The sequence below is a fragment of the Triturus cristatus genome, chromosome 4_1, assembly GCF_964204655.1.
Source record: "Triturus cristatus chromosome 4_1, aTriCri1.1, whole genome shotgun sequence".
NCBI lineage: Eukaryota > Metazoa > Chordata > Amphibia > Caudata > Salamandridae > Triturus > Triturus cristatus.
The window spans coordinates 369908863-369936473 of record NC_140585.1 but is presented as its reverse complement, the minus strand read 5'-3'; positions in this window follow the sequence as shown (position 1 = coordinate 369936473).

Sequence of the window (27611 nt, the reverse complement as noted above, 5' to 3'; positions counted from 1 at the left end):
TGTAGCTTTACTATATCAGGGCCGTGGCTCCTCAGATGCTGCAAAGCTAATGTTCATTCGATCCCGCTTCTCAGCCCATTAACATTCCAAGACCCTATTTTCAGCCCTCTGGAGATATCATGTGTCCCTTTCATCTGATTCACCTTGGGTATTGTTAGACCTGGCACCTTGGCGTGAGTCTCCCTTCCTCTTTTTGTCGCTGTGCCTCATGTGTTTTTATGGTGTTGGCCGCTCAGCGCGCTGTGCCACTGCCAACCAGTGTCGCGGTGCGAGTGCTCCCTAGGTAAATTGTATATGTTGGTTGGATTCCATGATTGGATTGTTTGATTTACTATCAGACCCCAGTAAAGTGCGCCAGGAGCGCCAGGGCATGTAAAGGCAAACACCGCTGGTGGGCTTGCAGCACGGGTTGTGCCACCCACAGATGCGGCCGGTAAAATACGTCTAAGGTCTGCCATCGCAGAACCTGCGTGCAGTCTGGTACTGACACGCCGACCGACAAGTGCCCACACTTGCCGGTCCCTGAAACCTTCCCTTAGCTGCATGTTAGTCACCCCTCTGGTAGGCCCACGGGCAGGGTGCATTGTACGCCTAAGGTAGGACAAGCCTGGATACGTGGCATGTCCTAGTAGTGAATTACCGCCAATGCTGTTCACTACTGCAAGGCTACCCTGTTCCCATAGGCCAGTATGGGCGGCCTGGATTATTACACCCTATGATCCTAACCGACCCAGGGAACATGGTAGGAGATCGAGTTTAGTATGCCTGAACTCGGAATAATAAGGTACATCTGTTCGCAAGGTTTATTTTAATATTCCGGGTTTGCAAATGCCGCTTTTAGAAAGTTGGCCTTTGCTTGCCTAAACCTTTCAGCCGCCTCTGCGTGTTGTGTATCTGATGTCTGGCTGGTGTGAGTGACAGGGCGGGGGGAACCCAGATGGGCAGGGCTAGGTAGCCTGGTATGAATAGGACGATCGACAGGTAGATGGGTGGGAGGAGTGCTCCTAGGCTCTGAATAGGACAGTGCTCCGCTACCTCGATGCCGGCTCCACCCCCTGTGGAGCGTCTGATGACTCTGCCCTGCACTCTGAAAGGAGAAGCCTGCATCACGTGAACAAAGTGCTCAGAAACCGGACTGAACTAGGCAAGGGCCCCCCTGGCCTGGGAGAACAAAAGATTTGTGGTATAAATGGAGGAGCCCTGCTCCTAAGAAACTAGATCCGCTTTTGACCAAGAAGAATCTCTGCCTGAGGAGGAGGCACCGGGAAAGCTGTAGGAGGAAGACTGTCCCTATCCTGGGGGATTGGCCTGCAGTGGTGACCTTGCTGCCAAAGGAGAGAAGAGAAACTGTTGCTGAAGACTTTTACTTTACTTTTACTTTCAAGACTTGTGCTTTTCCAAAACGATCTCCAAGGGCTTGGAACTGAGCTTGCCCCCTGAACTGAGCCCCAGGACCATTGGGCTCTACCTGATCTTCACTCGCCTGCTGCTGGACTGTGGTGTCCTTTCCCTCGCCGGAGCTGTGACCCTCGTGCCCAGTCCCTCCCTGAGCCGTGACCAGGACTGCTTAGCCGCCCCCGCCTTGGGAAGAGCCTCGCTCGATCGGAGCCGCTCCCCCTACGCTGTGCTGGGCTGCCCCGTCACCTCGCTCGTTGGAGGCTCGCTGTGCACCTTCACCCTCCCGCCGGAATCGGCGTGTGTGAGCATCTCCAAGCCTCGGACGGCCCGGACGTATCTGCGTGCCCGGCTGCCCCGCTTTGTTCACACGCCACCTGCAACACCCCGCTCTTGTCGTGAGCCTGAAGATCAGACACCCTCGTGAAGTGTGGGAGCCCCGGACGCCGCCTCGCTCTTCTGTCGAAGAGCCGCTGAAATCCCGCACCCGCCTTTGCGTCAAGAAACAAGGTACTGTACTTACGACCTCGACCGCGAGCTCGCATCGGATCCAGGGTCCGCAACGTTCTTATTTCCCTGTCATCTGCTGTGTGCTCCCTGGGCGCTGCCTCAGCACGAAGTGCGCTGAGGCCTACCGTTACCTTGTGCCCGCCTAAAGAACTTTCCGTAAAACCAAGAGAACTTTACCGTATTCCTGCGAATTGTGGCCCCATCAGTTCAACGTTACTGGGCCTTGTATTTGAGTCTGCTGAATCTACATAAAAGCTTATTTTTATATACTTCCTGATTGGTGTCCGTTTGTGGTGCATGCAAGGGGTTTACTGTATGTGTAATTGCATTTGCTTAACCGTGTACGCCTGAGACTTAGCCTAGACTGCTCGCGCCACGCACCTAGAGGGTGAGCAGGGGTTATTCTGGGGAGTCATCCTTCGCCCTGACAAGGAGTAAAGGGTCCCTGCTTGTTGTGGGTTCACACCTGCGTCAACCAGTGCCCCCTCATTTCTAACATTGGTGGCAGCGGTGAGGATTTACGGATTTGCATTTGTGGTTTGCGTATAGTGAATCACTGATCACCACGTAGTGAGAGCAGACCAGTAACACAGCCACAAGGCTAGCATTTGTTTTTGTTTTGCCAAGAGTCTCCGTTGTTAGAGCCATGCCTGGTTCACTTTCCGCCGGAAGGGCGGCTTCCATAATCTCTGGATTTGAAGATGTAGATTGGGAAGAAGACGCACTTCTGAATCGTACCAATGAAGACTTGAAAGGTCTTTGCTCCAAGTTCAGGATTGCCCAGACTGGATTGAAAAACAAGACCCAATTTGTGAAGGCGCTGAGGGCCTGGTATGAGTCAAAGGCCCCAGAGAATCAGGTGGAAGTGGTTCCACCAGAAAGTGTCCATGAGTTTGGCAGGTGCCTGTCGCCAGAAGAGTTGGCAGACAGGGCCGCAACCCGGGCACACGAGGTGGAAATGGCAAAACTTCATGGGCAGATGGATATGGAAAAACAAAGATTAGCCATGGAAGAAAAGAAACTACAATTAGAGCATGACATGAAGCTGAGGGAGCTGGAGCTGAAAGCAAAAAGTTTGGAGCTTAATCCCTCTGGTGGCAGCACACCGCCAGTACCGGCGGAACCAAGAGTTTATATTCCCAAGGATGTAGTGAAGGAGTTCTTCAGGAATGACGACATCGGGCAGTGGTTCAGAGCCTACGAGGTAGCCATGTCTTCCCACCGGGTCCCTGAGAAAGATTGGGGAGCGGGGTTGTGGGGAAGGTTCCTGAGTGAAGGGCGGGACACACTGTTAGATTTACCTGTTGATGTTCGTAATTCTTATGCCCATATGAAGGAAGCATTGATGGCTAGGTATGGGTTGACCCCTGAGTTATATAGACAGAGGTTCAGGGGTTGCACTAAGATTCCCAATAGTACGTATGTGGAGTATGTGACTTTCTTTTGCAGAGCGCTGGATGGTTGGGTAAAGGGTAGTAAGGTGAATGATTATCAAGGGCTTCTTGATCTAATGGCATGGGAGCACTTGTCCAGTAATTGTTTTCCTGAGCTACGCCAGCACCTGATAGATAGTAAGCTGACTAACCCGAGGAAGCTTGCTGAGGAGGCGGACCGCTGGGTCAGTACCAGGGTCCACAAGGGTACCGTGGGAGATTCCGCCAAAGGTGGGCAGGGTCCCCAGCAGAAGAGTGGGGGGGACAGGGGTAAACAGAAGCAGTTCCAAAAAGGGCCCCAAAATAGTCCCCAAGGGAACCAAGGGAAGGGTTCTCAGCCTCCCCCACCCCAGAAACCGACCGGGGCCCCGACAGGTCCTCCTGTTCAAAAGGGGCCCGTAAGATGTTACAGGTGTAAAAATTTGGGGCATTTTGCCTCTGATGTAAAGTGTCCATTGTTTGGTAAACCAGCACCCACTGGTGCTCCACCCCGGCAGGTGACTAGTGTAGCCTTGGGGGAGGAGAGGGATGTCCAAGGTGGGTGGGGTCCCGCAGAGATGTCCCTGGTCTCGCTAGGAGACCGTGAAGTGGTCCCTCCAACCCAGCTGCCTGAGAACACTAAGAAGTACAGGCAGTGGGTGACCATAAATGGCCATAGAGTGGAAGCTCTTAGAGATACAGGAGCCAGTGTGACAGCTGTCAGGTGTCACCTGGTGTCTCAGGAGCAGGTGGTCCCCAATGCATTCTATCCCGTTGTTGCCGCTGACAACACAGAGAGACACTGCAAGGTGGCTCAGGTTCCCTTTGAGTGGGGGGGGGTCTCTGGTACTCTTCAGGTAGCTGTGAGGCCCGCCATGCCTGTAGACTGTTTGTTAGGGAACGATTTGGAGAGCTCACCTTGGGCTAAGGTGGAGCGGAGTGCTCACCTGGAGATGTTGGGTATGCCGGATTGGGCGTGTGTCACCACACGGTCCATGGCAGCCAGTAGAGGTACTCAAGAGGTCCTGGAGCCTGAGAGGGAGGCCCAGGAACCGGCCTCAGAGAGAAGGAGCAAGGGGCGCGGGAAGCCGGCCCCTGAAGTTCCCACGGTCCAGGAGGAAGCAGACCTTGAGGGGGATGCCCTGGAGCCTACAGGGGAGCAGATAGCTGAACTGGGAGACCTGCCGGAGCTGACCCATTGGCAGCAGGAAGGGGGTCCCACCAGGGAGGACTTTTGCAAGGCACAGAAGGAGTGCCCTTCTCTCGTGGGTATGCGGCAGCAGGCTGCAGACCAGGCCGCAGGTGATCAGTCAGGATCGCATTTCGTTTACTGGGAGAACGACCTCCTATATACAGAGCCTAAGGTTGCTGAGCCTGGGTCAGCCCGTGCGCTGGTGGTACCCCAGGACTTCAGAGCCTTCCTACTGGGGCTGGCTCACGATGTGCCATTGGCAGGGCATTTGGGGCAGGACAAGACCTTTGAAAGGCTTGTCACCCACTTTTATTGGCCTCAAATGCGCAGGAGTTCAGATACTCACTGCAGGACATGCCAGACTTGCCAGGCAAGTGGAAAGAGTGGAAGGAAGCAGAAGGCTCCACTCCAGCCATTCCCTGTGGTCGGTACCCCATTCCAGCGAGTGGGGATTGACATTGTAGGGCCACTGGACCCCAGGACAGCGATGGGCAATAGGTTCATCCTGGTCCTGGTGGACCATGCCACCCGGTACCCGGAAGCCATTCCTCTAAGGACAGTGACGGCCCCCGTGGTGGGACGGGCACTGATGGGAATTTTCTCCCGAGTGGGATTCCCTCTAGAAGTGGTGTCTGACCGAGGTACCAATTTCATGTCCAAATACATGAAATCTCTTTGGCAAGAGTGTGGTGTAACCTACAAGTTCACCACCCCTTACCACCCCCAAGGAAACGGGTTGGTTGAGAGATTCAACCGAACCCTCAAAGGCATGATAATGTGCCTAGAAGGAGCCATGAGGCTTAAGTGGGATGTCCTCTTACCATGCCTTCTCTTCGCTTACCGTGAGGTGCCACAGAAGTCTCTGGGGTTCAGTCCCTTTGAGCTTCTGTATGGTCACCCAGTCAGAGGACCTCTAAGTCTGGTCAAAGAAGGCTGGGAGCAATCTCCCAGGAAGCCTCCCCAGAATGTATTTAGTTACATGCTGGCCTTCAGGAATCAGACTAGGCGATTCAGGCAACTTGCTGAGGCAAATCTGGAAGCCAGCCAGGAGGAGATGAAGCGGTGGTACGACCAGAATGCCACTCTGGTAGAGCTTCAGCCTGGACAGAAAGTATGGGTCTTGGCCCCCGTGGAGCCGTGTGCGCTCCAGGATAAGTGGACCGGTCCCTTTGAGGTGGTGGAGCGCAAGAGTCCTGTTACCTACGTGGTGGACCTGAAGTCTCCTAGGAACCCCTTAAGGGTCCTACATGTCAACCGCCTCAAGCCCCACTTGGAGAGGTCCCAAGTGGGCATGCTCTTGGCAACAGATGCTGGAATGGAAGAGGAGACAGAACCTCTTCCTGACCTCCTGTCAGCCAAGGAGCAAGATGGGTCAGTGGATGGTGTCATCCTCTCTTCCACCCTGACCCCTGAGCAACAGGATGATTGTCGCCAGTTGCTGGGACAGTTTTCTGACCTGTTTTCCCTGGTCCCTGGTGTCACTGATTGGTGCGTCCATGATGTGGACACTGGGGATAGTCCACCTGTGCGGCACAAGGCCTACAGGGTGACTGACAGGGTGAGGACCTGCATCAAGGAGGAGGTCTCCAAGATGTTTGCCCTCGGGGTAATTGAGTCTTCTAGCAGTCCTTGGGCCAGCCCCGTGGTCTTGGTCCCAAAGGCTGCAGCGCCGGGAGCCACACCCGAACTCCGGTTCTGTGTGGACTACAGAGGACTCAATTCGGTCACTAGGACCGACGCACACCCCATCCCCAGAGCTGATGAGCTCATCGATCGGCTAGGGGCTGCCAACTACCTCAGCACGTTTGATTTAACGTCTGGGTATTGGCAGATCGCCTTGACCGAGGGGGCCAAAGAGAGATCAGCATTTTCCACCCCAGATGGGCACTACCAGTTCCGGGTCATGCCATTTGGGATGAAGAATGCCCCTGCCACCTTCCAGAGATTGGTCAACCAGGTGTTGGCTGGGCTGGATTCGTTCAGTGCAGCCTACCTGGATGACATCGCCGTGTTCAGCTCCACTTGGGAGGAACACTTGCGTCACCTCTGGGAAGTGTTGATGGCGCTGCGCAAGGCAGGCCTCACGATCAAGGCGAGTAAGTGCCAGATCGGGCAGGGTTCCGTGGTGTACTTGGGACACCAAGTTGGGAGTGGCCAGGTGGCACCCCTTCAGCCCAAGATAGAAACCATCCTGAATTGGGAGGCGCCCAAAACCCAGACGGAGGTGAGAGCCTTCCTAGGTCTCACCGGGTACTACAGGAGGTTTGTCAAGGGGTATGGCAACCTGGTTGCCCCCTTGACAGCGCTGACTTCGAAGAAGCAGCCCAGGAAAGTGATCTGGACTGACACCTGTCAGAAAGCTTTTGAGGCCTTGAAAACTGCTATGTGCACGGCGCCCGTGCTCTTGGCTCCCAACTTCTCCAAAGAGTTTATCGTTCAGACAGACGCTTCAGAGCATGGTGTGGGGGCTGTTCTTTCACAGATTAATGAGGAGGGCCTAGATCAACCCGTAGCCTTTCTTAGCAGGAGGTTACTTCCACGGGAACAAAGGTGGAGTGCTATTGAGCGTGAGGCATTTGCTGTGGTCTGGGCGCTGAAGAAGCTAAGACCCTACTTGTTTGGGTCTCACTTCCGGGTTCAGACGGACCACAGGCCCCTCAGATGGTTGATGCATATGAGGGGTGAGAATCCAAAGCTGTTGAGGTGGTCCATTTCCCTACAGGGTATGGATTTCACGGTGGAACATCGCCCTGGTACAGATCACGCCAATGCTGACGGTCTGTCCAGATTTTTCCGCCTTAGTGATGAGGAACTCCCTGGGGTAGGGTAGTTCTCCCCACTTTTCAGCTGGAGGGGACACGTGTTAGACCTGGCACCTTGGCGTGAGTCTCCCTTCCTCTTTTTGTCGCTGTGCCTCATGTGTTTTTATGGTGTTGGCCGCTCAGCGCGCTGTGCCACTGCCAACCAGTGTCGCGGTGCGAGTGCTCCCTAGGTAAATTGTATATGTTGGTTGGATTCCATGATTGGATTGTTTGATTTACTATCAGACCCCAGTAAAGTGCGCCAGGAGCGCCAGGGCATGTAAAGGCAAACACCGCTGGTGGGCTTGCAGCACGGGTTGTGCCACCCACAGATGCGGCCGGTAAAATACGTCTAAGGTCTGCCATCGCAGAACCTGCGTGCAGTCTGGTACTGACACGCCGACCGACAAGTGCCCACACTTGCCGGTCCCTGAAACCTTCCCTTAGCTGCATGTTAGTCACCCCTCTGGTAGGCCCACGGGCAGGGTGCATTGTACGCCTAAGGTAGGACAAGCCTGGATGCGTGGCATGTCCTAGTAGTGAATTACCGCCAATGCTGTTCACTACTGCAAGGCTACCCTGTTCCCATAGGCCAGTATGGGCGGCCTGGATTATTACACCCTATGATCCTAACCGACCCAGGGAACATGGTAGGAGATCGAGTTTAGTATGCCTGAACTCGGAATAATAAGGTACATCTGTTCGCAAGGTTTATTTTAATATTCCGGGTTTGCAAATGCCGCTTTTAGAAAGTTGGCCTTTGCTTGCCTAAACCTTTCAGCCGCCTCTGCGTGTTGTGTATCTGATGTCTGGCTGGTGTGAGTGACAGGGCGGGGGGAACCCAGATGGGCAGGGCTAGGTAGCCTGGTATGAATAGGACGATCGACAGGTAGATGGGTGGGAGGAGTGCTCCTAGGCTCTGAATAGGACAGTGCTCCGCTACCTCGATGCCGGCTCCACCCCCTGTGGAGCGTCTGATGACTCTGCCCTGCACTCTGAAAGGAGAAGCCTGCATCACGTGAACAAAGTGCTCAGAAACCGGACTGAACTAGGCAAGGGCCCCCCTGGCCTGGGAGAACAAAAGATTTGTGGTATAAATGGAGGAGCCCTGCTCCTAAGAAACTAGATCCGCTTTTGACCAAGAAGAATCTCTGCCTGAGGAGGAGGCACCGGGAAAGCTGTAGGAGGAAGACTGTCCCTATCCTGGGGGATTGGCCTGCAGTGGTGACCTTGCTGCCAAAGGAGAGAAGAGAAACTGTTGCTGAAGACTTTTACTTTACTTTTACTTTCAAGACTTGTGCTTTTCCAAAACGATCTCCAAGGGCTTGGAACTGAGCTTGCCCCCTGAACTGAGCCCCAGGACCATTGGGCTCTACCTGATCTTCACTCGCCTGCTGCTGGACTGTGGTGTCCTTTCCCTCGCCGGAGCTGTGACCCTCGTGCCCAGTCCCTCCCTGAGCCGTGACCAGGACTGCTTAGCCGCCCCCGCCTTGGGAAGAGCCTCGCTCGATCGGAGCCGCTCCCCCTACGCTGTGCTGGGCTGCCCCGTCACCTCGCTCGTTGGAGGCTCGCTGTGCACCTTCACCCTCCCGCCGGAATCGGCGTGTGTGAGCATCTCCAAGCCTCGGACGGCCCGGACGTATCTGCGTGCCCGGCTGCCCCGCTTTGTTCACACGCCACCTGCAACACCCCGCTCTTGTCGTGAGCCTGAAGATCAGACACCCTCGTGAAGTGTGGGAGCCCCGGACGCCGCCTCGCTCTTCTGTCGAAGAGCCGCTGAAATCCCGCACCCGCCTTTGCGTCAAGAAACAAGGTACTGTACTTACGACCTCGACCGCGAGCTCGCATCGGATCCAGGGTCCGCAACGTTCTTATTTCCCTGTCATCTGCTGTGTGCTCCCTGGGCGCTGCCTCAGCACGAAGTGCGCTGAGGCCTACCGTTACCTTGTGCCCGCCTAAAGAACTTTCCGTAAAACCAAGAGAACTTTACCGTATTCCTGCGAATTGTGGCCCCATCAGTTCAACGTTACTGGGCCTTGTATTTGAGTCTGCTGAATCTACATAAAAGCTTATTTTTATATACTTCCTGATTGGTGTCCGTTTGTGGTGCATGCAAGGGGTTTACTGTATGTGTAATTGCATTTGCTTAACCGTGTACGCCTGAGACTTAGCCTAGACTGCTCGCGCCACGCACCTAGAGGGTGAGCAGGGGTTATTCTGGGGAGTCATCCTTCGCCCTGACAAGGAGTAAAGGGTCCCTGCTTGTTGTGGGTTCACACCTGCGTCAACCAGAGCCCCCTCATTTCTAACAGGTATCCTCAAATATACTCTGTCGGTATTCAGTACCCTCCCTACTGTCTCGGGGGCAAGTCAACATTCTGAAGGTGCTATCCCACCATTCCTTGCAAATTTAAAAGATAGGGTACTGCATTGTCAGGAGCTCCTCATCCTGTCTGGTATGTTGGCACCCTCAGGGGTCACTGCTTGCTCACGTTTCTGTCCACAAAGTTGTTTGGTATTTTCCTTTTCTTGCCACTGCCAATGTTTGTTTCTTTTTATTGTATTTGTTGGTGCCAGTGCTTGTTGTGCCAATGCCTGTTGTTTTTGGGTGCTAGCAACAGTGTCATATTATTGGACATGTGCACCTGGCGTGCTTATGGGCGTGGCTAAGGCACCTGGCATGCTTATGGGTGTGGCAAGCAATGTGTGTTTACCTGTCACTGAACTGGCTATAAAAGCCCAAGCCTTGCACCTGGAACTGCTTGGTTAATCTCCTGGTTCCCGCTTCAGCTTGAGACTGCTTCTGTCACTGCTTTAGGATTTCTTCCTTTACCATTGGACAGAAGCACACGCTGGTCCGGAACTGCAGCAAGCATCGGACAGCTAAGTGCAGTGCGCTATAAGGCTGCGTGTGAAGTGAAATGCTGTGTGACTTTGACATTTTATGTTGGTATCAGAAGGCTCGTCCTTGCATATTTGCCGTGTGAATTGGCAATCTGGTATTTGGCACAAGTGACTTTTGATTCAAGACTATGACATTTACACATTTGCTTTGTGCTTAGCCCTTGCAGTCATTTTATGTTTGAGCTCATTTCATATTCGTATTGTACTTAGCTTTTCGAGTCATTTTATGTTTGAACTCATTTCATATTTGCTTTACGCTTAGTGCTTGAGGTCATTTTATGTTTGAACTCATTTTCGACTTCTGAAAGTCTTGTTACTCCACTATTTGCTTAGAACTTGGGCAGGTGATAAAAGATGGAGACCTTGCGCTGGTACGTACAGCCAGGCAGGCATATAAGAGTGCTATGTACAAAGCCAAACACTCATGGGACGAGAAACGCTGGCAGGACCTCAAAGAGGCTAGCATCCAGAACAATAGCAAACTGTTTTGGAGCATCTTAAAATGGGATCGTGGAGGACAACCTGAACAACCCCAAAACCATGTCATGAAGAAAGATTGGGTCAAACATTTCAAACCACAATATGAGCAAAGCCAGTTAGTGAACATCATTGCTGACCCCAGTCATGTATTTTATACAGAAGATATTTTTAACATTAACAATATGGTGCTAGCTCTCGATGCGGTAACAGGCGGGAGAGCGCCTGTCCCTGATGGCATTCCCGCTGATGTCTTTATATATGACAAAACAAGATGGGGAAGATACATTGCCATAGTGGCCAATGCAGTTGCCCAAGGTGCCCCTGTACTGGACTCCTGGGAAGGAGCCGAAATAATTCCTGTGTATAAAAAAGGAGATAAATCATTACCGGGTAATTACTGACCCATTCGTTTGATCGATTCACTGCAAAAGATTGTGAGCAGAATGATTCTCAACAAGATCAACGAATGGATAGAAGAAAACAGTATAATGACCCCCCCCTGCAGGCTGGGCTCCGGGCATACACCAACACCATCGATCAGGTGTTTTGATTTATCTTATTATTGTAGAAAACAGTGGTCCTGGGCAAAGGCAGTATATATGCTGCCTTTGTAGATTTAAAGTCTGCGTTCGATTTTGTTCCCCGCTCCTGTTAGTGGGTAAAGTTGGAGGAAATGGGGTTGCCTAAAGAACTCCTTACACTCATAATGAGACTGCACGAGAACAACTATGCCAAAATCCGTTGGGGTACCCAGGGCATGGTCACCAGCCCGTTTCCAATAGAACAAGGGGTGCGATAGGGGTGCGCCATGGCTCTCACCTTATTTTCCCTGTTCATTATTTGAATAGTCGATTGCATGGCACCCGAGAATACTGATGCCCCAATTCTAGCAGGTGTTAAAATACCAATTCTAATGTTCGCTGACAACACATTGATAATTTCGAAGACACAGACCGGGCTCCAGCGAGCCCTATTAAACTTTGAAAAGTTTTGTTCTGATCGTGGTTTCCAAGTCAATGCGTCGAAGATGTAATACATGGCTTTTAACTGGTATAGAGCTTTTAAAGGCAGTATATTCTTGAATAATCGACCATTGGAACAGGTAGGAGCGTTCACATATCTGGGGGTACACATACAGAGTAACCTAAAGTGGAACCAGCAAGTTGATCTGGCAACACTTAAGCACCTGTTATCAAACATAAGGATCCACCCCTGGAGGAAGAGAGTGAATGGAAACAGATAACCTGGGTTTAAAACACTAAGGTAGTGATGTGTGCGTATCCCACTATGGTTGGACACACACTGTGTTGTTTAAATACCCCTCACACACCAAGAATGGCCCATGGTGTCATGCGTCCATTTTCTTTTTTCTTTTTTCTTTTCAGACATACAAGTATACTATTAGGTATTGTATATTAATGCATTATTAATTGCATCCACACTTATGTTTATAGTCATGTAAATAAGTGCACGCTCTCGACATAGGAGGGATCTTTGCCCTGTCCTGATGAAGATGCTTCGCATCAAAACATGTTGACATATTAGGAGCAACCACACATTACATAGGAAATCTCCGCACCACTTTTTTTACTAGTACCAGCCTCCCTTGACATATTAAAGTTTTTTTGTCTTAAGAGGCCAGGTCCTTTTTAACACACATACTAACATTTACCTCAGACCCTCCCTTTGCATTACACATAGCACTTTATCATCAGTGCTCCCGCGTAGTCGCAGGTCGTAGCACGCCCCGTCCCGCAGCGGGGCGGGAAGACCCCTATGATGAAGCATGACACCATGGGCCATTAATTAGAAAGTAATTATGAAAAAGGAGAGAGGGAAGCACACTGGCTTTATAATCCCAAAAGGGAAAACTCCCACAGCTGTGCGCTGTCAAAATAGCTTATAATAACAGGATTAGGGAGTGCAGAGGGAAAGCCCTACACGGGCACTGGAGGTGGATACATCCTCCACATGGAATTAGTTATCAAACATAAGGATCCACCCCTGGAGGAAGAGAGTGAAAGGAAACAGATAACCTGGGTTCAAAACACTAAGGTAGTGATGTGTGCGTATCCCACTATGGTTGGACACACACTGTGTTGTTTAAATACCCCTCACACACCAAGAATGGCCCATGGTGTCATGCTTCATCATAGGGGTCTTCCCGCCCCGCTGCGGGACGGGGCGTGCTACGTCCTGCGACTACGCCGGAGCTCTGATGATAAAGTGCTATGTGTAATGCAAAGGGAGGGACTGAGGTAAATGTTAGTATGTGTGTTAAAAAGGACCTGGCCTCTTAAGACAAAAAAACTTTAATATGTCAAGGGAGGCTGGTACTAGTAAAAAAAGTGGTGCGGAGATTTCCTACATAATGTGTGGTTGCTCCTAATATGTCAACATGTTTCGATGCGAAGCATCTTCATCAGGACAGGGCAAAGATCCCTACTATGTAGAGAGCGTGCACTTATTTACATGACTATAAACATAAGTGAGGATGCAATTAATAATGCATTAATATACAATACCTAATAGTATACTTGTATGTCTGAAAAGAAAAAAGAAAAAGAAAATGGACGTTTTTAGTGTACCTGCAAACATAAGCGGTGCGCCACAATGTGACCAAACTTGAACATTAGCAATAAATCTAACTTTGCAGGAAAAGGTGCGGTGTCCTGTAAGGAAAAGGGGACAATACATGACACTACAAACAAACAACAAAAAACACACACTCTATGAAATGCGTGAGCTAATCTCTAGTGATCGAGATAGACATCGTGGTGAAAGGCCTAATACATACTTATGTGTATGTGAGGATACTACCTCATGAACCTTGAAAACGGGTGGAAAAGTCAAGGAGCCTCAATGCTGAAAAGGGGAGGGAGGGGAAACAAGACAACAGGAGAAATGGCTGTTACCTTCAATGCGCTGCTCGTACTATGAAAAGTAGATTCGGCATCACAGAACGGCTGTGCCGTACTTACATGCCCTTACACAGACTTTACTCGATGTGCGTCCATCCCGCGGTTCCGCTGTAGTGCGGGACAGTGCCGGATGCTCTCTTTTTAAATTAAGCCGGTAATCACTCAATGAGGTAGAACTCGATACACCTGGGTCGTAGTTCGACTTCCGGGTAGTATCTGAAGAAAGACTAGAGCGTGGTCCAACCTCGGAAAACCGAAAGTGAGGAATAGTAAAAGACTGGAATGGGTAGACTGCAATGTGAGCTATCATAAATACGATAGAAAAGTCTGGGGAAAAAATAAAATAAAATAAAATATAATATTTTTAAACGAAAAAAAGGGTACTCGGGTTTTATTTGGCGTGTTCAGAAATCTAGAGCGCTAACTGCCACTATAGCGGAAGTGTGCACGCAAAGGCTCAAAAACTAATATCACGGAACTACGCAAAAGGCTGACCGAATTGTATGCAATTACACATAATAAAGTGAGGGTAATGGAAAACAGCAATGGTAGAGCCTCCTGAAATGAAAGACGCATATACCTACAAGGCGTCTCGAAAGGAATAGTAAATTCTAAGCCTTAAATGTTAATTAGTCAGGGCAGGGAGAAAAAGGGGACATGGGCTGTAAGTGACTGGCGGGTTACATAGAAATTAGTCATAGGAACCTCACCAGGGAATACTGTACATTAACAGAGAAAATAAAAATAAATATATATATATAATAAAAAATAAATAAATAAATAAATAAAGAAAAAATTCCAAAAAGGGACCAATACGTGCATTACTGATGGGGCGTAATGCATCAAAAATGATCATTGCAGATTATGCTACAGAAAAAAAAAAAAAAGTTGTCCGACACACTTCAGATGACTAAATGTAGGAAACTGATGGTGCTAGGTAAACTGTGACCAAGATATCTCGTCATTGAGGCCCGTCAACTGTGTGCCCAGACGGAAAACCCAGCGTTGCTCTTTTTCAAAAAGCCCAAACTCTGTGTTCAATTCTTCTATGATTTTCCATCTGAGGTCTTCAACACCATGATTCATAGTTAAGAAGTGGGTTGCCATTTTTGTTGTACTCTTTTTGCAGCGAATGTTGCTCTTATGTTCGCCGATCCGTATATCTTCACTTGTCTGGTGGTCATACCAATGTATTCCATCTTACATGGGCAAGTAATGAGATACACCACATTCTTGCTATTGCAATTAGTGAATTTCCTTTGCTCCCAAGATGTACCATTGGCGAAAGTAATGTGGATACTTTTTTTGGTGAGTTTGCACGTACTGCGCATGCCACATGGATGATGCCCTTTGATAGGTGGTAGTACGCTACTGATGGTATGTCGGGCAGGTAGTGAACGTGGTCTGGTGTGGACCAGAATGTCCCTCAGGTTTCTGCCTCTCTTGTGGGAGAACATAGGTTTAGGTAAGTTCAAGCCTCCACAGTTCAGGATCTTCCAATTCTTGTTAATGATTTTGGACACTTGGTTGGAATGGGTGTTGTAAGTTGTTACACAGATGGTCTGGTCTCTTGCTCTTGTGGTGTCCGGTCTTCTAAAAGGGAGTCTCTGTTGTTGTTCCTAGCTCGTTTTAGTCCTCTTTTTACTATTGATTCCGGGTAGTTTCGATCTAACAATTTCTTCTCCAAATCCTTTGCTTGGGCTCTGAAATCCGTCAGTTCAGAGCAATTCCTCCGTAAGCGGAGGAACTGACCATAAGGGAGATTGTCCCGAAGGTGTCTGGGGTGGAAGCTCTCATATAGCAGTAGGCAGTTTTTCGCCGTAGGTTTAAAATGCGTGCTAGATTTCAATCTTCCTTCATCTGCGTAGATGTTAAGATCGAGAAACACCAAGTAGCTGTTAGATGACGTATCGGTGAATTTAAGGAAAGTGTTCTGTTCGTTCAGCCAAGTCATAAATGTGGTCACTGATTCAGAGTCCCCCTTCCAAATAACTAAAACGTCATCGATGTAACGTTTCCATAGAATGATGTTATTGTAGAATGGGTTGCGCTGGTGAAGTATTTTCTGTGATTCAAGGTGATGAACATACAGACCCGCTAGGCTCGGCGCAAAGGTACTCCCCATGCTGGTACAGTGTTTCTGTAGGTAATGAACATCCTGGTACATGAAGAAATTTTTCTTCAGGGCCAGAGTAATACATTCCATAACCAAATTTCTGGGAGTATGGTAGTTCCAGGTGGTAGAAAAAAGAACCTCTTCTATGATATCCAGGGTCTCATCATGCGGTAGGCTCGTATACAGGCTCTCCACATCTAATCCAAGTAGCAGATGTTGTGCCGGATCAAAAGTGAGATCCTCAAGGAGTTGTAAGACTGCTTTGGTGTCTTTCAAATAGGTGTCGGTACCCTGGACTAATGGTCGAAGGAAAGTATCCGCAAATTTCGAAAGGGGCTCGAGAATTGAGCCAATACCAGATACGATTGGACGTCCTGGAGGATGTTCAAGGTTTTTATGGATTTTGGGGATGGTGTAAAAATAGGGTGTTCTGGGCGACTTCTGGATAAGGAAGTCAGCCTCTTTTTTAGAAATCCAATCATGTGCAGTGGCTTCTTCCACCATCCCCATTATACATATCCGAATAGCTTTGGTGGGATCATCAAGGAGGATTTCGTAATTTCTTTGGTCCCCCAGCAGTCTCCTGCATTCGATGTCATAACTGGCGGTTGTCTGGATGACCGTTGCTCCACCTTTATCTGCTGGCTTGATGGTGATATCCATGTTGTTGGCCAATTGCGGTAGAGCTTCCTTTTCAGATCTTGTGGTGTTCTGGAAGGTTTTGTTATCTTTCTGGAGTGTGTTATTAAGATCTTCCATGACGGCTTTTTCGAAGGTTAATAGTTCGATGGGTATGGTTGAGTCTGATGGAGTGAAAGTAGATTTTGGTCTCAATCCAGTATCCGATGACTGGTTATGGGCCGTAACTTTGTCAGAGAAAAAAGTTCTTAGTTTGAGCTTACGTATGAACTCTTTGACTTCCAAACAGAGTTTGAATTTATCCACTCTGTTGGTGGTGACGAAACCCAGGCCCTTTTCTAGAGCTACCGTTTGGGGGTGGGTGAGGGTAATAGTCGAAAGGTTGACTACTAGTTGTCCTTTCGGCTGGTTGATGGTTGATTCGATGCTGCTGTCATGCTCCGCCTGGATACCCTCGTAAAATCCTCTTGGTTGTTGTTCCAATGGACCTGATTGCCCCTCCGATTTCTTCCTCGTGGTGGTCCTTGACGCATCCCTAAAAAAGGAGGCGGACCATAATAGTTGTAGTCTTGTGGAGCGGGATTCCAATGTTGGAATGGTACTCCCAACGGTGGTGGTCCAAAAGGATATTGGGTGTAGATAGGTGGACCTTGATAGCCACCCCATCCCTTACCTCTTGGTCTGTATGGTCTTTTTTGTTGACCTCTGCCCCTCTGATTCCTTGGGTTACTCACTCTACTGGAATAAGAGTCGTTGGATGCCATATCGGAGAGGTCACTGACTGTTTCCTGGTCACTGCCTGTTTTGCGCTGGATATAATCGTCCCTTATATAGGGGTACACCCGTTCATGACTAAAAGCTGCGGTGTCTTTCTTCAATTTTTTGTATTTACTTTGTTTAAGTGAGATTTCATACTCACTCATCTCTTGATTGAGTTCCTCAAGCCTTTTCTTGAGGACAGCAGTTGATTGATAACTCTTCAACTGAACCTCGATTTTCTGTATATCTATTTTCAGTTCCTGGGTTAGGCGAGTGGCTGTCTTGATAATAAGGACTAACCAGTCCCTTGTGCAATGCCACGATATCAGTGACCAGTCTTTTTTGAAAATCTTATCGTGCTGGAAGATAAACGGCTCATTTCGAACTATCAAGCCTCTAGGTGCTGTATTAGCTCTTAGGTACTCCGTCATTAGTAGACCATGCAGAGCTGTTTTAATCTGCGTTCTCCTTAAATTGGATAATTCATCCCAGTCCGAGCTATTTAGACCAGGGTCTGTATTACTCAAACCCTCAAAGGGGTTGAGAGCTGCTAGAATCCTGTCAACTTCCTCATCATCAAATGTGAGGCCTGCTGATTTAGCCATGTTCATAGATAAATGGAAATGTATGTGTAGTTTGGTCTAACTAAATATGAGTAGTGGATAATGCGAGTGTGTGTTTCTTATGTAGTATGTGAAAAATTAGAAAGTAATTATGAAAAAGGAGAGAGGGAAGCACACTGGCTTTATAATCCCAAAAGGGAAAACTCCCACAGCTGTGCGCTGTCAAAATAGCTTATAATAACAGGATTAGGGAGTGCAGAGGGAAAGCCCTACACGGGCACTGGAGGTGGATACATCCTCCACATGGAATTAGTTATCAAACATAAGGATCCACCCCTGGAGGAAGAGAGTGAAAGGAAACAGATAACCTGGATTCAAAACACTAAGGTAGTGATGTGTGCGTATCCCACTATGGTTGGACACACACTGTGTTGTTTAAATACCCCTCACACACCAAGAATGGCCCATGGTGTCATGCTTCATCATAGGGGTCTTCCCGCCCCGCTGCGGGACGGGGCGTGCTACGACCTGCGACTACGCGGGAGCACTGATGATAAAGTGCTATGTGTAATGCAAAATGCTGGCATGTTTCCGGGCATGGAAAGGGGTCTGCATGGCATTTTAGCTCATGTATCACCCGGGGGCGGGGAAAAGGTTTGAAATGGAGCAAGTGTCGTGCAACGTCCCGCTTACACATTCCTTGCGAGAAATGCGCATGCGTGCGCGCATGCTCAGGTCAGCGTAAGAACCAGGAAGAGGAGGAGAGCAGCCCGGGGATGCCGCAGTTAAGGTAAGTGTTAATTTTTTTAACCTTTAAAGTATATTTAATGTAATTATTCCCAGGGGGGTGTAGGCGGGTGGCGGAGCGGAGTTTCCACGGAGTTGGTCTTCAACTCCTTGGACCTACGCGTAGTGCCGCTCCACCAGCTCGGCCCAGGCTTAGTTTTGCTACTCCGCACTCCAGTGTGGAGTTTGACAACAAACACTGACTGTTTGCGATGAATAATAAACATTGTGAAAACATGACTGGAAAGATGGGTGGGCTGTTGGGGAGAAGCTCGTAAGGAGAAAAGCACGCACGGTGTATTAACATTCTGTTGTAACGGTGTATTAACATTCTTTTGTATTTTGTAATTTAAAACTTAAAATCCCGGTTTTAACTTTTAAAATTGATTCATTGTGTGCAATTATTAGCAAAAGACCATTGTCTCTTTAATATGTACATGTGGTGTATTTCAAGCATACATAATGTGTACATTAGAGCATGATTGTGCAATATAGAAATATTACATTCATATTATACTCGACATTGTTTATTAAAAAACGCATTTTCTCTGATCAGCAAACGATGTCTGTTGCGCATGTGTGCTGTGTGCATTCTCTGCACGGTGTGAATGTAGCCTGTGGAACTGTGCTCTATGACCCCTTTAAACAGTGCTCAGCGTTTATAGTGCACACATCACCTCTTATCAAAGCGATGCCCGTTTTGTTCACCCAAAATGAGTACCTGGATAGCACAGGTGGATCAGGCACTTGCTCAGGGAGACACGGTTTTCGCTTCTTGCTTCCGGAGTGCAGCTGCGCCCCTCCACCTTCCTTTTCCTGCCCTCTTCTTCGTCTCACTGCAGACGTCCCATACATTCAGACTACGTTTCCTAGCATTCTTCCACAGCTGGTGATGATGACATTCTCAACACACCTTTACAGGGCTTTCCATAGCGAGGCATTTGCGCCCAGGAGTGGTCGGTGCCCTCCAGTCGATTCCTGGCGAGAAGCAGAGCAGACTTGACAAGGGCCTCAGACAGCACAGACTGCCATATAATTTTTACGCTCTCTGCGTCTGGGTTGGAGACGGTGCACAGAAGGATGCAGACAGAGTTGGAATTGTTGTGGTAGCAGTCTCTGCATAAGGGAGCGAGGAGTGAACTTTCAGGCAGGCAGTGGCAAAACAGTACAGCTGTCCCCTAATTCGTAATTATGGGATGTTTGCAAACAGTAAACACACTACACACCTATTTAAACAGGAAACACGGAAGACCAATACAACTCCATCATCTCATGGAACGCCGCATGGGGCCTCGGGGGGAAGCGGGCACGAGCCGTCTCCCCCCGGGGTTTCGCCCGCATGGTGCAGGCGACCGAGGGATGATTAGTGCGCGCAGGGGGAGATATTAGCGGCGCGCGGGTGGCGGGAGGCTGTATTCTTCAAACGATAGGAGCGGCGGCGGGAAAACACGGTCCCACCCGCCCACCCCATATATATCAATAAAAAAATAAATAAAAATGTGTGTGTATGTATGTATATATATATATATATATGTGTGTGTGTGTGTGTGTGTGTATATATATATATATATATATATATAAAAATGGTGCACGGTCTGGTGCACTTTACGTTGCCATGACGGTGATCTGTTTGTTCTTGCCACGGTTAAGACAGGTGACATACCACAGAAGCTACAGAGGCGGAGTTGGGGGTGGGTCAAGTCAAGAGCGGATTTTGATCACCCTCACATGGGGAGGGGGGAGGAGGTGCGGGGGAAAAGGAGAACAAATACGGTAAAGGGAAAAGGGAAAAGGTTTGAAAAGAATGCAATGGAAGTTTACTCAAGTTACAAGTTTAAAGTTTAAAGAAAAATTAAATAACACAAAAGGTTTGGCATTTATGGTTTTGGCTGTTTTTACTAAATTGATTGGTTTCGGATAAAGTTTGTCACCTAGTCTTAAATAAAGTGGCCTTTTACCTACAATTGGTTGTTGGAGTCTGCATTATTTGTGGGCGAGAATTTGGAGTTTTTTGGTAACTCCTCCAAATTCCGAGAAGTGAAACTCCGCAAGCTCTGCCCAGCCTTAGGCTCGGCCCCTCGTTGAGCTCTATTTTTGTTCCCCGGCCTACTCTGCGCCCATTCTTATCGCCTGGGGCGGGAGGCAATCACTGTGCTCCGATCCCCCGTAGCCGCAGAGCTGCGGGCACCATTTTCCCCAGGTCCTCCGGTCTCCTTCTGCGTAGCGGCTCACATATGGAGAAATGCTTGCTTCATCCTCTGACCTTCCTGATGTCGTCAGGGGGTGCGACTGCTCTTCTTCTGCTGGGACTGGTCTGATTTCCCAGACTATTAATATGAATGACGGGCGATTAGCCCCGGGCAACTCGGAGGTTACTCAGGGGGCAGCAATTTTACCAGGCTGCAAGCCACGCCCCCAATTAAAAATGAATCCTAACTTAATTATAATGGAATGTACTTCCCACAATATAACCCCACAAAACTCCTAAAATGTAACTTAACAAAAAGTTAATTACATAATTAATTACCAATTCAATAATGAATATACATTAAAAAATTAATTATATCTTAAATACAATTAATTTACTTCTCATCCTACACCCATACAAAACCCACATCTAAAATTTAAGGTACAAAAATGTATTGCTCAATTAACTTAAGTAATGATCAATTAAATAATCATTAGTGCTTTAAAATTAAATTTTAATTACTTATAATTAATTTATTTCCCATCCTGTACCTCTATAAACCCCATAACTTGCACCAAAAAAAAAAAATGAATGACACAGTTGACATAATTAATTATCACTTAAATGATTCATAATAATTAACAACTAGTTATTAATTATTTAGAATTAATATGTTCTTTTTTATTTTCGGTCAAGAGACCATAAAAGTGTACATACATACATCCTCAATTACATAGACACAGTAAGACAATAAATAACATTTAAAGTTAAAAATTCTTTTAAAAAAGAGATTAAACTTGAAGTCATCAATATGAGAATAATTAAGTTAAGAACATTTGTCTCCTTCGCCACATACTGTAGAGATAGCGGGATACAGCAAAAACAATTTTTGGATCAGTATCATAAACTAGAGTCCTACAGGCCTGCTTAAATTGGCGAAGACCCAGATTCCTACAAATGGGGATCAGCCAACTTTTCCTAATTAAGTGATAAGCAGGACAAAAAACAGAGCATGTACAACAGACTCTGTTTTGTAGTTACAAGCAGGACAGCTTTCCAAATTTTGTGCCTGCCACTTAGAAGAAAAAGACCTAACCGGTATAGTACCATACCTTAGCTGAATGTACAGTTTGCGAGCAAGTGGGGGTTCTATTTGATCCATGAATTCCTCAAGTTTGGGATCTTGTTTAACCATGAGGAATTCTAAGGTCAGCCTACCCGTAATTGAAGAACTCGAGTGTAAAGAAGAGTTTTTCAAGGACACAAAAGAAAGAATTTCCTTCCTTGGTATCGCGAGGCAACTTGCCTCCGGGTTTACCCACATTTCCGAAAGTCCCAATAGAGTACAAGCTTTATTAATGTACAAAAGCCAAGGGATCTTTTTAGATTTGAGTGCAGGCCAGATCTCAGCAAATTCTAGTTTGAACGAGGTCAGTTCGGGCACTGACCATAGCCTTTTCCAGTACAGAATAGGTCTTGCACTGATGATCTCCTCTATTGGGACCAACGCAAGATCAAACCTAAGGGGGATCAGCGGTGTACTGGAGGGAAGCCCTAAAAGAGATCTTAAGAAGGATTGCTCAGCCCTTGAAAGAGACACTGACTGCTTATGTCCCCAGAGTTCGGCCCCGTATATTGCAGCCACTCTTGCCTGTCTACAGTAAATTTCAAGGGCGGGAGAGACTGGTTTAAAACTCGATCTTTTAAAAACTTTATTCAAACCCCCTGCCAATTGAACAAGCTTGAGTGTTGACTTTGCAATCTGGGAGTTCCAAGAAAAATTCTCTGTTAAGGTCACACCCAAATAAACAAAGGTTTTAACTCTCTCGAGGGGAATATCAAATAGAACTGGGTTGGGGCGCACCCGCTTAGGGGGATTAAAAATCATATATTTAGTTTTTCCCAGGTTTATTTCAAGTCCTCTTGACTCACAGAACTTTGAAAAACCGTTCAGCGTATTTTGTATGCCCGTCGACGTTCTAGATAATAACAGGGTATCGTCTGCGAACATCAATGCGGGCACACGTCCTGATGCTAGTCTGGGGGCATCATTATTTACTATACAGTTCAAGTGGTCAATAAGACCATTAATGTAAAGGCTGAACAATGTGGGGGCCAGGACACACCCTTGGCGAACTCCTTTTTGAACGGGAAAACGATCAGAAAGTTCACCATATTTGCCACATCTTACTTGGGCATAATTATTGGCATGAAGCCTAAATAAGACAGCCAGTAAGTAGGGTGGAAGGCCCAGGTCTGCCAGAACTTGCCATAGTTTAACACGGGGGACCAGATCAAAAGCTGCCCGCAGGTCCACAAACACCAGGTATAGGCTGCCACCCTCAACCAAGGCGGTTTTCCAGTACAGGACCTGCAGGCGAAAAATCTGATCTAGAGTGGAAGTACCAGCCCTAAAGCCTCCCTGAAAAGTGGTCAGGATCCCGTTCTCCTCAATCCAGCCAAGGACCCTGTCCAGAAGGACTCTCCCCATTAATTTTTGTGAAGTGTCTATTAGACTAATAGGTCTATAGTTGGAGGGAGTCAATGGGCAGCCCTTTTTAAAGACAGGTACTATTTCAGCCCCGGGCCAGGTATAGGGCACTTCACCCCCCTGTAAAATGCTGTTAAATAAAACAACCAGGTAGGGTGCCCAAATCTTTGGTTGGGCCCTAAATAGATCTCCAGGCAGTTTATCCAAACCTGGTGCTTTATTTGAAAGCATTTTCCCAATTGCGGATTTCACCTCAGTCAGAGTAAAGGGTTCGATAGGGGCAAGATCCACTGGGGCTAGGGGAAAGTCAAAGATGTCGACAGAAATTCTATCAAGATCATGTGTGCCATACAAGTCACAGAAATGTCTTTCCCAAGTTGAGGCAGCGATATTCGGGGCAGGTACAGAAGAATACCCACTAACTCCAGTTGCAACAATAGACCAAAATAGTTTAGTGTCCTTACAACAGAGCGCATGGCCCAACTGTTCCCACAGTTCAACCTCCCCTGCTTTCTTAGCATCACCAATTGCTTTTTTATATAGAGAACGATTTATTCTAATTGCTTCTCTATCCTTGGTTTTTATTACAGACAGCAGGGCCTTTTTAGCTGAACGGCACGTTTTATTGAACCATCGAGCTGTTTCAGCCCTCGGCTGTGTAGCCCTTTTTACTGGATACAGAATATCCCGTAATGCAATAACCAGTTTTCCGTGGATATCGGTAGGGCTAACCAAAAGTCCAACTGCCCCATCTCTTCAATAAATGGAATTATTGTTCCATACAATTCCGCCAACTTACTGTTAGACATTTGGAATACTGGCCACTTTACTCTCCTTCTACAGTTTCTAATTATCAGTGGTTCGGGTGCAAGGTTTTCACCCGGGACCGAATTTTTAAGCCCAAGGCTTCCTGGTTTAAGGGTCAGGACTAAAGCGTTGTGGTCACTATCCAACCTCTCCATGACCACAAAGTCATAAAGCCTATCCCAATGTTTGGCTTCAATAAAGATATAATCAATTATTGAGGCATAGCTTGCTCTATTGGACGTTGCTTTCCCGGGTCTATCTGGCATTACACTACCATTGCATGCTCGCAGTGATGCAGCTAAAGAAAAAGACTGCATTTGCAAGACAAGGGGTGTCCATGCTTTTACTAAAGGGGTAAGTGGATCAGGGATGTTCCATAATAGATCCACGTCATCGCGGTCTCCCGAATTTGGATCCAGTAGAGGCTCAAAATGGCAGTTGAAATCCCCGCCCAAGTTTATCACAGTAGAGGAGCCAAGTGACTGTAGTAGGTTAGACAGTACGGTAATGGCCTCTGATTCAAGGCCCCTCTTAGTGGGTCTTGAATAGACATTTATCAAAGCAATGCCCGGGCCATTCTCTACTTCCAGTAAAACAAATTGTACATCCCGTGAGTCAGTTGTAATAGCCTTTGCCTTGACACCCAGATGGGAGCCAACCCATAGGGACAACCCTCCCGAGGGCCTTCCCCTGCTACTCTTGCATGCCATAATATCAAATGTTGCAAAGCCCGGAGCCACAATCTTTTTAAGCATCCAGGTCTCTTGCAGCATGCAAATGTCAAATGAGGTGATAAATGAGCTCCACTCCGGATTGGAAAATTTGTTTTTAAGGCCGGCCAGATTCCATGAGATAATTTTAATACCTTCAGCATTAGGTGGTTGGTTAAGCATTCGGAGGTCTGGTAAGCCAGCACAACTACTCAATATGGGAGGCCCAGCTACCCCCTCCTGGTTGGATACACAATTAAGGTGGGTGCGTAAAGTAAAGGAGGGGGCAATTGGTTCTGGACTCAGAGTCCCCTTCATAGGACTTTGTCGTTTCATTGAATCGAATCTATCATTATAAAGTAGCCCAAGATTCGTTAATGGGCCGGGCTGTATTTTGTCAGAGGGTAATAATGTCTTTTGCCTCGTCTGTCAATCACAACCATCAAGATTAGAGAGAGCCTGATATCTATTTGAAACATCCAATGGTGTAAAAGGGACAAGGTGTTCCGGCCTCCTACTGTAATTTCCATATTTCTGTGGAAATACTGTATCCAGCCTTTGGAATTTATCAATGGTCATTTGTTGGGGGTTAGTTTCAGGCATATTATGCTCATATGTGCGGAATGCGCGAAGGTTAGTCAAGGACATGGGCAGAAGGGAAGCCCCGAGGTATCGGTCTCTACTCACATGATTTCTGGGGTAAAAAAAGGTTAGCTCCAAGGGAATAATAGCAGTACCTAAAGTCTCCGCAGGGTAATTAAGGATGTACCTTACCGCTGCGGGATCCCTGAAGTTGACAACAACTAAGTCCCCGTTAATATCCTTCGCTCTACTACCCAGCCAATCTAGTCGGCGAACATGGAGTATTTCGCCATTGATGTAATGGGGGAGTGGGCGATTTTGACTCAGCCAATGAACGATCTTATTTTTAAGCTGGAAAAATCCCTCCCTCTTACCATCTGGCAATCTAGGAACTCCCGCCAGCACTACTACGTAGGGAACTGCTTCAGGAGGTAATTCAACCCGGGGCTCCCTGCAACTAGTACCCCTAGTGACATTAGGACTCATACACTCATCATTACCCGTGTTTATTGCATCTCGTTTGTCCCCACTCCTCCGGGTTCCATTTGGGGCTTGTGTAGCCAACTGTCTTGCAGGTCTAGGGGTTAATATAACCGACTTTTTAGGGCCAGTGGTCATCTCTTTAGGGCCAGTAATTGTCTTACAGGTTCTAACTGGACCATCCTCCAAGATATAACATGAGGGTTGTTGTGTTACACCGGGAGGACAGTCCATCAACACTTTATCTCTAATTTGGCCAAGTTTATTACCAACATCCAATTCTATATTCTCCAGCCTTTCTTCGACCCTCTTTAGCCTCTCAATTATTGGTAGTATAAAGGACCTTATAAGGTGTTCAATACTTTCCAGGGGATCAGTTAAGTGTATTTTCTTAAATGGACTAGGGTGGGGAATGCCAGCTTCCGGTGGGATTAATACGATATTAGAAACAACCTTGGGAGTTACTACAGGCAATTTATATATAGAAGCGTTTTGTTTAGTAATCTTGTTGCTTTTCCCAAAGACGGTGTGGTTAATCCTAGGTCTGCGTACCTCTCCCCCCTTCTTTCTCCTTTTTTTAGGTGGTGGACCAGGAATCTTATGCAACAATGAATTTATAGTCCTTCTTTTGGAGGTCTCTTTGTTTATCAAGGGAAGGATTGGTATCACTTCTGGTCCTGGCAAGGAATCACACGAACAGGAGATAGTGATTGAGTGTGTGGAGTCCGAAGGGTTAGATACAAAAGGTACAGGGGATAACTCCCGGAGAAGTGCAGGGACACCATCTAAAGAAATCAAATCGTCGCCAGTGGGATTTGCGACTAGCAGGGTAGCTTGTTGTGGTAAGTCAATTGGTGGCCTATTTTTCAGGCACTCAATCGACTGGCGGCGCTCAGCCCTGCGCTCCGCTAGTATGTCCTCCCTTTCTCGATCCATAATAGTCTTACTGAAGTAGTGGTCCAGAGTGCCCTTGGCCAGACCCCCAGGCTTCCCGGAAAATAAATGCTCTTGACTCCCAGCCATAGTGTGATAGATAAACGACCAATCACCACAGCAGGCCAAGCTTCCAGGAAAGACAGACGGCAAGGGGTGAAGGAATGTATCCTATCAGTCTATACCAAGCACACAATCAGGCTAAATACGTCCGATCTCACAGGCTGGGGGGATAAAGCACACACGAGAGCTGAAACACTTACAGTTCTGCAGCAGATGTCAGAGGGATTGCCCCGCCCGGCCTCGAACGATCCTTGACGGGCAAGGACGGGCCCGCCCTTGGCCCGGGCTTTGCCCGCGCGCGTCCCGCGCCGCGGGGCGCTCAACAGGCTTAAATGCAGCCCGGGTGCAACGATGACATCAACGATGTGCGCCCGGGGCAAAGGACACTGGGAGTTGTGGTCTCCTAACGCCGTTTCCCTCACGGCGATGATGACAGCAGTGGCGGCGAGTATCGAGGACAAGCAGGTGAGCCCGTAGTAACAAGCCGTTCCCCTCACGGCAGGCTTAGAGGCAAAGATGGTTCACCAGGTCAATAGTGCATCCCGTGCCGCGGGGCGCTCAACAGGCTTAAATGCAGCCCGGGCGCAACGATGACATCAACGATGTGCGCCCGGGGCAAAGGACACTGGGAGTTGTGGTCTCCTAACGCCGTTTCCCTCACGGCGATGATGACAGCAGTGGCGGCGAGTATCGAGGACAAGCAGGTGAGCCCGTAGTAACAAGCCGTTCCCCTCACGGCAGGCTTAGAGGCAAAGATGGTTCACCAGGTCAATAGCGCGTCCCGCGCCGCGGGGCGCTCAACAGGCTTAAATGCAGCCCGGGCGCAACGATGACATCAACGATGTGCGCCCGGGGCAAAGGACACTGGGAGTTGTGGTC